The sequence below is a fragment of the Crocodylus porosus genome, unplaced genomic scaffold (genome assembly GCF_001723895.1).
Source record: "Crocodylus porosus isolate Cpor-Errol unplaced genomic scaffold, CroPor_comp1, whole genome shotgun sequence".
In the NCBI taxonomy this organism is placed as follows: Eukaryota; Metazoa; Chordata; order Crocodylia; family Crocodylidae; genus Crocodylus; species Crocodylus porosus.
Window position 1 is genome coordinate 78,152,220 of NW_017728931.1, and position 11,320 is coordinate 78,163,539.

The 11,320-nt window shown below is 50.8% G+C and overlaps 1 protein-coding gene and 1 long non-coding RNA gene across 2 annotated transcripts in view; both read right to left on the reverse strand.

Moving 5' to 3' along the window:
• Positions 1-128, reverse strand: part of RAB21 (RAB21, member RAS oncogene family) — a 15,250-nt gene extending 15,122 nt beyond the window's left edge. The window contains exon 1 of the mRNA XM_019543205.1: positions 2-128. The gene's annotated coding sequence lies outside the window, so the exon portion shown is untranslated. The remainder of the gene's footprint in view (position 1) is intronic.
• Positions 1-5,386, reverse strand: part of LOC109315488 — a 22,093-nt gene extending 16,707 nt beyond the window's left edge. The window contains exons 1-2 of the long non-coding RNA XR_002102517.1: positions 5,375-5,386; positions 580-585 (exon numbers count right to left, since the gene is read on the reverse strand). This is a non-coding gene — a long non-coding RNA (uncharacterized LOC109315488). The remainder of the gene's footprint in view (positions 1-579; positions 586-5,374) is intronic.
• Between the last annotated feature and the right edge of the window lie 5,934 nt (positions 5,387-11,320).

Here is an 11,320-nt window from a genome sequence, read left to right on the forward strand (position 1 = left end):
CCGCCCGCCGCCGGGCCGCGGCCTCACATCAGCGGCGCCGCCGCCGGCCCTGGCGGGGACTCGAGGAGCGCGGCCGGGAAAGGCGGGGCGGGGTTCAGACACCGCCGAGAACGCGAAACACAAAATACTACCCTCCCGCCACTACGGGCCCCGCTGCCTCTAATGGCGTCTTCTTCCTCCTACGTCACGCGGCACTGCGTCACGCGGCCTACCGCAGCCAATGGGAGGGGCCGCCGCTACGTTCTGGGGGGCGGGGCTCGGGCCGCAGGGGACCTCCTGACGGGAAACAGAGGGGGCGGGGCACTGTCCGGCCCTGCGTTGTGTCCCTGTGCCTGCGCGAAGGCTGTGGGCCCCGTCCAGCCTCAGGCGGCGTAATCCCGGTACTGTATTTTCTCGCATATACGTGCACCTTACCGCCAGCCGCAAACGTTGCGGGCGGCATGCAGTATATGCGAAAAAAAGGGCTCCCCACAAGTATGGAAATTTGCCCGTGGAGGAGAGATGCAGTAGTAATTGATGTAGCTCTGCCAGCCACAGCCACTGAGGCTACCACTGCTCCCTCCCTTCTGTCCCAATCACAAACTTCTCAACTCCTGTGGAGCCCCACTCCACACTTTTTCCCAACCTTGCATGCAGGTTCAACCCAGTACATGGCACCCGAGCCAGAGCATGAGATGGCACCTGGCAGATAGCTGTAGCCTGTCTGCCATATTGAGCCATGCAGCACTGGCGCCCATGCGTTGAATCAGGCCACGTTACCCAAGGTGTTGGATAGGGCCCTCTTGACCCTCTCAGCCCCAGCACGGCTGTGCTGCGATGGGCCCTGCCACGCAGTCCCCAGCCTGAGCAGGTGGCCTCCAGGCCTAAGCTCCTGGCATTCAGCCACTAGCTCCATCAGACCTTTACTACTTGGGCTCCAGCTACACGTTACATATATTATGCAATGAACTGGTTAATCCCACAATAAATTTAGGCCAACTGCATCTGCAAAGTAATTATCACACCATAGACATGACTCTCCAGCTATGAAAAAGCCAACCAGTTACAAAGGTAGTGCTTGAAAATGTGTAACTCTCTAGTTGGTCTCTACCCAGGTTTAATGTGAACGTGTAGTGGGGCCCTTACCCCTACTCCAGGGTAAGATGCTTTCTCTTGGGACCCTGCAAAATTAGGGTGTAGAGAGGAGCGGGAAAAGGAAGTGGGGGGTTCCAGTGGCAGTGCCCCCCAGTGCAGCACAGCCCAGCAGCTGCAAAGAGGAAGTGTCTGCCGCTCCCAGAGCTGCAGCGGGGACAGGAAATTGCCTGCAGCAGGATGAAAGCAAACTGGGGACAGCAGTGGCACCAGGCTCTTCCTGGCACTCAGGGTGGGCCACGGCGATGGGAGGGGGGCTGCTGCCACCCCAAAATTCACCGTAGCTCCCTGCAACCTGCTCTCCTCGTGCTGCTGCCAAGCGCCGGCCTGAGCCTGCAGCAGCTGTCGTCCCCAGCCTGCTCTCATCCTGCTGCAGGACTCACCGCTGCCGAGCACTGGGAAAAGCCTCGTGCAGCTGCCAGCCCTGGCCTGAAGTGGCCACCAGCTCCAGCCTGCTCTCATCCAGCAGCAGGTGGCTGCCTAACCCTGCTGCAGCCCTGGGAGTGGGCAGGTGCCACCTGCTTGTAGCTACTGGGCTGCACTGCAGTGGGGGGCTCAAGGCATGAGCCCAGTGGCTGCAGGCAGCTGGCATCGCCTGCTCCCAGGGCTGCTGCAGCAGGGGTTGTGGTGTGTGAAATAAATGGGGTGAATGGGGCTTAGGCCCACCCCTAGCACCATGAAGAGCCTAGTGCTGCCCCTGCTGCAGCCCCAGGAACGGCAGACACCACCTACTTGCAGCCACTGGGCTGCGCTGCGCCCCGCTCCCCACCCCTTCCCTGGCCCCAGCCTTATTCCCTGCCTCCCTCAGGGCCCTGGGAATGCTTCCCTATCTGTTTCATTGTAAACTGGGTTTGCTTTATACAAATTTGATTTATGTGCTGTTCTCTGGGAACACATCTACCGTATAAATTTTCTTAATTTGCTCTGCAAATTCATTGCATCTATTTTCAAACAGTGCATTCAACTTTTTCTGCGACTCTTCCATTAGCTTTTGTGTAACTGCACGCATCCAGCCAGGTATGTAGAACAGATGGGGCCTTGTCCTGGTTCGTATATATTTAATTATTTTGGCATTATGTTCATTCCATTCTTCTTGCAACTAAGCAAGTTAGACCTTTTGTTCCAATAGCCGCAGTTCTGTCTGTTTAGCACGTCTTTCTTCAAACAATTCTCTCCTCTCCTTTTCAGCTTGCTCAAGGGAAACCTTTACTAAACCACGGCGACGTTACTGCAGGCAGTTACTGCACCATGAGCACGGTGCACGGTTAGATTTCACCGCTACATTGCTATAGCAATGCATTCTACCGGGGCAGCGTGTTGCTACGGTGACATAGCTGGCGATCATGTATAGTCCTGTGTAATTGCTACATCACTGTAGCGTGCCATACAGTGACATAGCATGTCACTACGTCACCACAGGGAAATGTGTAGATGTGCCCAATGCACAGCAAAGGATACCTCTAGACCGCATGGCAGGGGGGAGGGCAAAAGTGTCTAAGCAGGACATATAAAACAAATAAATATGACCCTAAACCTCGTCTCTCACTCCATGTAATAGACTGCTCTGTGCATGTCCTTTCACAGCATCTGATAAAGTGAGCTCCAGCTTGTGAATCTCTGATTTAGTTAGTCTATAAGATGCAACTCTGCCCTGCCTTCTGCCCAAGCCAGCAAATATTAAATTAAGGGCAATGGAACTACTCAAGTGGATAAAATTCTGCACATGCTGAAGGCTTTGCAGGATTCAGTCACATCTGTGGGCTTTAAACTGGGGCTATGAGAGAGGAAGGGAATGTTAATAGCCAGAGTGAAGAGGCAATGGAAGATACTACTGTTTCTTCAGATTTCCTTACCACAATGGCTCTTCCCCTGATAGGGTACCTTGTCTCAATAATTAGGTCAGTATTTTGTAAAACTGAACAGCACCCCACAGTTAAGAAATTATTTATATTATCCAGACTCAGGTACAGCAGTATAACTTCTCCAGTGACCATTTGGTGGCAAGGAAAATAATGTCCATGACAAGACATCATGCTGCAATTTCTTTTCTTCTCTGTCAGATAATGTGTGAAGGAACCAGGAAAAAACACGAAGTGCTGGAAAAGGGGACAAAGACCAAATATTCTAAAGCCTGGAATTTCCTGGCAAACTGAGAATTGCTTTCATGCATGAAACTGGTTTCTTTTTAAACACTTTTTAAATTTTCCTAATATAAAATAAATAGGAAAGGTAAGAAATCAATGCAGAGAAAATCTTTTAAGATATCTCTTTAATAAGTTCCTGGTTTTATTTCAACAAGTTATTTAAAACATACCATTATGTTGGAAAGCACTATTTACAATCAAGCAAATGCAGACTTCCTTATAGCTCACAGGCAAACTAACTTTCAGGCTGCATTTAGGCTGCATGGGAGAAGCAATTAAACCTTCTGGAGTAACATAGCTAGAGATGATGGAAGTCATCAGCCAAGGCAAGCAGGTCACGTTAACAGCTCAACTGCTCAGGATGAAAGGTTCCATGGAGAATTGATTGAAAACACAGCAATGACAGCACTTATTGTTACAACTGCATTTCAGAGGCTGAATGTAAACAGAAGAAAGGCCAAGAAAAAGTTGTGGAAAGTTGGCAGAAAGCCCAAGAATTAGTTGGGCATATTGAGGGAGGAAAAGCCAAGCTCCTTAGGTAATGGGACTGGCTAGAAGAGCAAACTTAGAACTCCTTTCTCCCGTTTCTTCCTACTGTGATCTGAGAAACCAGAATCTGCTGTATATACACCAAAATATGCCTGACTCATATTGCATGTTTCTCCTACGAATAAAAACAAATCAAACAAAGTCCCAGGTACTGACAAAGCCTCTTGAGCTAAAGAACAGTATTTTTGGTTCTTTCTGAATATGTAGGTTGTCTTGTATACTGAACACTGGACAAATAAGTCTGCCAAGCAGCAAATCAGTCAAAAAATTGGAACCTGTGAACCGTTGTTGGAGGTTGTGAAACAAAGGAAGCTGCAGTGGTTTGGACACATGATGAAAAGGCTGGACACGTTTGCCAACACCATAATGAAGAGTGCAGTGGAGGGAAAGAGAAGAAAAGGTAGACCCAAGAGCCACATCCACGAGAGCAAGCACATGCCTGTTGCAGCATCTTAAACAGCTTGAGACACCACAGGAGGTATGCCATGAACAAAAAAATGTTCCCCACACTGCAAATATGCAGCACACACTCTAAGTCTGATACTGGGAAATCCTAGTATCAAAAGAAAACGAGCCAGAAAAAATGGCTCAGGGCGTGCTCCTGGAGTGTACCCTGAAGCAACTGGAGGCTGGGTCCTCCAAAGAGATGCTCAAGCACCCAACCAGAATGTCACTATGCCTGCCACATGCCCTTGCTGCTCATCATGTTGCAGGAAATAGAAGCAGGGCAAGGCTGGCAGTAGTGGCTAGGACTCAGGCCTCTGTCCCCAGTAAGCCGGGATGGCGGGTGGGGGGGAACTGTAGGGGTGGGGGAGACTGTGTGGGGTTGGGAGGAGTGTGGGGGACTGCGTGGGTCTCCCACTCACCCCCTCCATGGTGCACAGTGCCCCTGCCCCCTCAGCAGCAGCAGCATGTCGCTCATGTCCTGCTGCATGCCACCTGGAGGCAGGAGCTAGCCTGGCTCAGTGGCACACATCTCTGCCTGCAGTGCCGGGAACCCTGAGTGGCAGGAGAAGCCAGCCTGAATCTGCCCAAAGGTGCATGCCAATGGACTGGGATGACTCTGTGCTCCATGTGTAGCCCCTGGGCCTCAGGCGGCACCATGTGCTGCTGGGAACCTCTGCATGTAGCGGGCCATGAGTGATGCAAGGGCCTGTGGCTGGCTGCTGTTGCTTTGAGGGGGCCTGTGTGCCATGGGGGGGGCAGGTAGGGAGCCCACCCCTCCCACACAGTCCCCCCCCACTCCCACAGTCCCCCCACTCCCACAGTCCCTTTCACAATCTGTCCCCACAATCCAACCACAAACTCCACACCCTTACCCACAAACCCCACACCCACCAACCCCCAACACTCACAAACCATGCCCCCCCCACAAATCCCACACTCACAGCCCCCCATGAACCTACCCACAAGCCCATACCCACAACCCCTACAAACCCTCTCACAAATCCCCATGTGCACAAACAGCCCCCACAAACCCCCAACCCTCATCCACATAGCCACCCACAAACCCCACACCACATACCCACCCACAACCCCCCACAATTCACCCACAAACCCCATACACCCCCTCACAAGCTCCATACCCCCCACAAACTTCACCCCCACAAACCTCATACACACCTTTACCTCCACAAACCTTCCAAATCCCCCTATAACACTAGGATCCCTGCTGGTGAGGCAAGTGGCAGGACCTGGACAGAGGAGCCTACCCAGGGCCAGGACAGGGGACTCAGCTGGAGGGCAGATGAGGTGGCTTACCTGGTTATTTGGGGCCAGAAGGACATATTCGAAAGTTCAAAGCAGGCTACCGCAATGAGCACATCTTCCAGGTGATAGCTACCCAGATGGCAGAGTGGGGGTACCAGAAGAGATGACAGCAGTGACACACGAAGGCCAACTGTGCAGTCATGGCCCATTGGTAGATGGCCCAGAGGTGCAGGAAGCTTTGCTACAGTGCCCATACCATACCTCAGATGGCCACAAGGTCCCCATCTGGGTCTAGCAGGTATGCAGCCATCAGGCTGCAGTTCCAAGGGTGCAGATCCTGTTGTAGGTGCAGCAGGTCACAGCTAGGCAGCAGGCCCCATTGCCAGACTGTTGCAGTGAGTAGAGGGTGGACGCGCCACTCTAGGTTAGGGCTGCTTCAGCAGTCCAGCTGATACAAGGGATCGTGTCCCAAGATACCAACTGGCTGGGACCTCAGAAGCTCCTGAGGGCACGTATCCCTGAGCTGCTCACCAGGGCAGCTTTTTATACTGTCTCTAGCTTCCCCCGGCTGAAGATCCAGGAGGAAGTGGGCAGGGTCAGTTTACCCCAAGTGGCACAATTCGCCCCAGGCCAAACAAAGTGCATGTTCAGGCACATGTGCTGAGGCACAGATCTCTAGCACAAATCTGTGCCACTGCTACTTAAGCAGCTGCAAGTGCACATGCCTACATGTTTGGATACACCCAAGAAGAACTGGGGAACCAGTATTAAGGACTGTTCAGGGCTTCAGCTGACAGAGTGCACAAAGGTAGCCAAACACAGGGCAAAGTGAAGGAGGGTTGTTACAGCATCTAAGGTGTCCCAACAGTCACAGCAGCCTTGGGACTGACCTGACCTGACCTGAGGTTGTCATTAATCTTCAATCAGATGTGTTACTCTACTGAACATGGACACTCCCGGGAAGAAAGACTGAACTCCAATTTGACTTGTCCCTCTGAAACAGGTGCCGAAGAGAAAACCTATTACAAGTGCTTCTGGAGAAGGAGAGGGTAAAGGTAATGCTTTTGGGATGGCTCTATATGCAGAATAGACCTACCTATAAAATTGTTATTATAGTCCTGGGAATTAATTTGGTAAACTATTTTTCAGGATCTCTACCGTGCTTCACTGAAAGCTCATCTTCCAGATAAAAATATGATGCTATAAAAAACAATGATATTTTATTACTCCCTTTTGCTCTGTCTTGCTTCTTATTTCCTGGAATCAGCAATGGTTGATTCCTTTATATATGGAGAATCTAATATATTTTAAGCATTGTCCACAGCCACTGACTTGGTTGTCAGTATTAAATAAAATCAGAAGAATGGTCTTGTTGAGAACAGATTTCTGTCTAAACTATAGCAATGTGCTGCATTTTGTATATACTGTATGAGTAATTGTGAGATGCCAACATCTGTTTATTTAACTATCTGTGATAAATGAGGGTAAGTTTTGAATGATCAATCACTACGTCACAAAACCAATTGCAAAGGTCAGATTGCTTTATTCTAATATCCCATATCTCATTTGGATTTCTTTTCTTTCTGTCCTTCTCAGTGGTGTGTTCCAAAGAGAAAATGCATCTTTTGTTAACAGTCTTCATTATTTGGTGTATTTTGACTCTTGATGTAGGCTGCTTGAAGAATATTTTTTAAAACTGGTATCATTTCTGCTTGAACTTTAAAATTCTTGAGCCCTTGAGCATTTTATTCCCAGTTTTCAAACACACAAATGAGAAAACAAGTTAATCTAACTTGTAAAAGATTTTTTAAAAAGACCTACTCCTGGATCAACTTTGTATTAATAATCCTTAATTCTTTCTTTTACTATTGCTTCTTAGATCCACCCTGTTTTCTGTTTCAGAGTGCTGACAATGTACTGGTTTGTTGAAAAGCTAAATTCCTTGTAACTTAACTGCCATTAAGACAGTAATACTGCTATAACATAATCTTGTTATGAAGTAGGATCAGACCAGAGCCTCAGATAGCCCACTTGTAGCCTGAAACATCTTGTGCAATGGATGTATGTATAACTGGGCACAACCGATTGAATTTTAAATGTTTACAAGACACTCCTGACTCACAGGCTTTTTCCCCTCTCCTTTAATGGGCATGGGAAGCTATGTCCTGTCAGCTCTTGTTTCTAATAGATATGAAAATGGAAATGTTAACTGTGCTGTTGATTACTCCCTATATGACCACTGCTTTTAAGATCAGTTCCGTAGTTCACAATATACCTATTTAAACTGATAGAGATACTAATACTACATATGGTACCAGAAAATGCTATTCCATCTACTGATATTCCTTTTCGTTTTTAATTCACTTACTGATGGGGTTAACTACATTGCTTATTAAAACAATAGAAACAATAGAAAAAGAGGGCTGGAAAGCACATCATCTAGTCTAGGGGTGTCAAACACTGTGCCTGTGGGCTGGGTCACTGGTGGGCCAAGGAATTTGGAGCCCTGGCTAGCAGGAGGGGTAGGGCCTGTCACAGGAACCAGGGCCTCATTGGACATGGCTGTCAATGGCAAAGGGGGTAAATGAGGGCTGCTGCTGCTTAGTCCTGCTGCTTAGCCATGGCCACTAGCTGTGCTACTGCCACTTGCACCAATTCTGCCACTTTGGCAGCAGTTGCTTGGGCTTGGGCTATTGGTTCTAGTGCCTCTATCACTGGCCTCACCACTGCTGCTGCCACCACATGCCTGGCAGATCTAGCCTGCAAGGAGCCCTGTGGTTTGGATGTAGCCCAAGGCATAGGGTAAATTTGGCACAGCTGATCTAGCCTAAGGTGAACAAACTGTGGCATGTGTGTGTAACAGTCTCACACCTGACCCACCTCTGCACTGAGGCATGGATGGCCCAGCTGCAGCCAAGCCAGCTGGCACTGCACTGACCGGAGGAGCCCCATTGGTCAGCCTGAAGCCTAGGGGCAAAAGGCCAAAGATGGGCTGGAAGACAAAGAGGGGTAGAGTGCATGCTGAGACACCAGAACAGGTCTGGATGCTCTCTCTGCTGCCAGAGTACCCAGGGAAGAGCTGGATACTCTACCCACTGCCAGAGTGCCCACTGAAGTGTTGGATGCTTTCTCTACCACACAGAGGAAGCCAGCCATCTTCCATATGGCCAGAACACTTGGGAGAATATCAGACACTCTCCCCGCTGCTGAAGCAGCTAGGACTCAGCAACACAAGGCTGGGGAGTGCCCTACCTTGGATGTGGCAGACTACTGCCCAGGAGCCTGCACCAAAGGACCCAGGTCAGGTGGGACAAGGAGAGTGCAGCCCAGGGGAGCCTGAAGGGTGAGCCAAGGGAACAGCCACTGTGGAAAGCCTTTCAGGCATGGTGGGCCCAGCAGGTGCACCTTCAGACTAGAAGCGCCCCAGCAGGAGGTTGGTAGGAGAGTGGGCCTTACTTGGGTGATGGTTATGGCAGGACAGAGTGATACCTGGCCTAGCACCAGAGCAAGAAGTCTCACAGAAAGAGGGCAACCCACCAGGAGGTATAGGGGCCCAACACTAGGTGAAAGAGTTTGGGACCTTGTGTGCCCCTAGTCCACACCCCAGGAAAGGGGAAGCTCAGTGTTACAAGGCATCATTTCTCTACCTGGCCACCAGGTCTGAACAATTTTAAGTTACCATTACTTTAGTTCCAGTTTTATGCAGATAAAAGACAGCGGCAGGATCCTTGTGGATTTAATCCCCATTGAACACCTAGCAGAGAAGGCAAGGTCACATTGCCACTTGATTCATCATCAGGGCTGCCTACAACACCTTAGTGGAAAGGGGTGGGGTGTAGGGGAGGAAAAGCCCCACAGAAGTTATGCCAATATGGTCACATCTAGACCATGAGGGAACCATTTATACTACTTCCAAGCCCATGAAGGTCACATAAACAACAACATTGTAGCAGGCAAATAGGCCATGTGCAATGTGACCCAAGAGGACAGGATGTACCTGAGGCCCGTCAGCAACCATGTTGGGTGTGAGACTGCCTGTGACAGGAATATCAATATTGGAGCCTTTCTGGGGGTGGCTCTGCCCTCCTGTAATGGGCCAACCGCCTGCTTACTCGCCTGCCACACCTTGATCTTATTTGATTAGAAGATGATTGGTGACAGGGGGCGCTACCTGCAGCTCCTTTTCCTCCCCTACTCCACAGCCCAAGCCTCGCAGATGGAGTTGATGTAGTCTGACCTGGGCCTTGTTGTTTTCTGGCCCTCCTCTTTACTGCCAGGGCTCCTCACTGCCCCCTTCTCTCACTCGCTCCGGGGCTTCTCGCTGCCCCCTCTCACTCCGGGGCTCCTGCCTACTTCCCCCTCTCGCTCCGGGGCTCCTGGGCTGGGGCCAATGTGCCCCCTAACAATGCTGCGCCCCCTCCAGCGCCAGGAAACCCCATGCTACCGTGGCGTCCCTACAAGGCCTCCTCCACCCCTAATAGCCTCACCCGATCCACCAGTAAAATAGTCAACATAAAACATAAGGCCCCTGGGCTATAACATAAAAACTAGACCATCTGGTTGAACAAAAATCTACTCCCTACTAGAGATCAAGGGAGCGGGGGAAGAAGGGCTCCACCAACCTCAGCAGTGACCAGGGGATGCTCTCATGGCCAGAGTCTTCCCCTCTGTCTGTCCGAGCTGAGTCCCTACTCCCATGGCTGCTGGAGAGGGACTGCCCTCCTGGCCTCCTACCTGGGCTTAAGAAGGGATAAGCCCTGCCCCCTCCTGGTCAGCTGGTTTTACCAGTTGCCCCAGCAACCAGCACCTGCGCAGCCCTGGTGACTGGCAGCTGAGCCTCCCCCTATCTGCCATTAGGGGTCTCCCCAGAGCAGTCTCCGCTCTCAGGCACAGGGCACCTGAGTGCACTGCGACACTGCCACAGTGTCAGATAGAGCAGGGAGCAGAAAGCAGAACAGAAGTTCAGACAGCACAAAGCATGGATCAAAAAGCAGAGCAGCAGACCAGACAGCACAGGGCAGGGAACAGAAAGCAGAGCAGCATACTGGGCAAGGAAGGGGGATCAAAGTGCCATTCAGAAACAGTTCAGAGCTAATTTGCAGAACACCTGCTAAAAAAGTTGGCCCCCAATAATCTAGCCCAATCAGTAACCTAACTGGTAATGTGACCACCCTCAAAAGTAGAAACTGCCATTGGTGCTACAGTAGCCGATACTGCCCCACCTATTGTGGCTGATCAGGGCATGAAACTGCCCTGCCAAGAATTTTGTTAACTCCTGGCTCAGGGAAGGTGTGGCAGGTCCATGCCCCACTCACCACGCCACCAGGCTCCAGATGGCCAGTCTGCATGCAAGCACTCCAATACCCTGCAGCCGAAAGTGGGACAATGGATTAGTTCAGCTACTTAAGGCTCCTGGGACAAAAGGAGCTGGGCCATCACACACAGGGTGAAGCAGGAAGGAGGGAGCACCTGTGGTGCCTCCAGACACCTTCCCCGTGGCCAGCATAGGCCAGCAGAGCTGCAAGCTGATGGACCACTGGGCAGCACAGCAGTCCTGACTGCAGCAGGGGTTTTCCTGCTGCATCTGAGCTCTCATTTTTTAAATAAATGGAGTCCACCCAAACCAGAGGTGTCCCACACAGACCAGACTGAGAAAAGAAAGCAGAGGGATAGATGCCCATGGAGCCAGGGGCCCAGAACCTGCCAAGACCTTACCCACACTGGACGTGGTCCACAGGTACATGCAGGTGGCTGGGGCAGGACAGAGGTGGCCCAAGATGCACCAG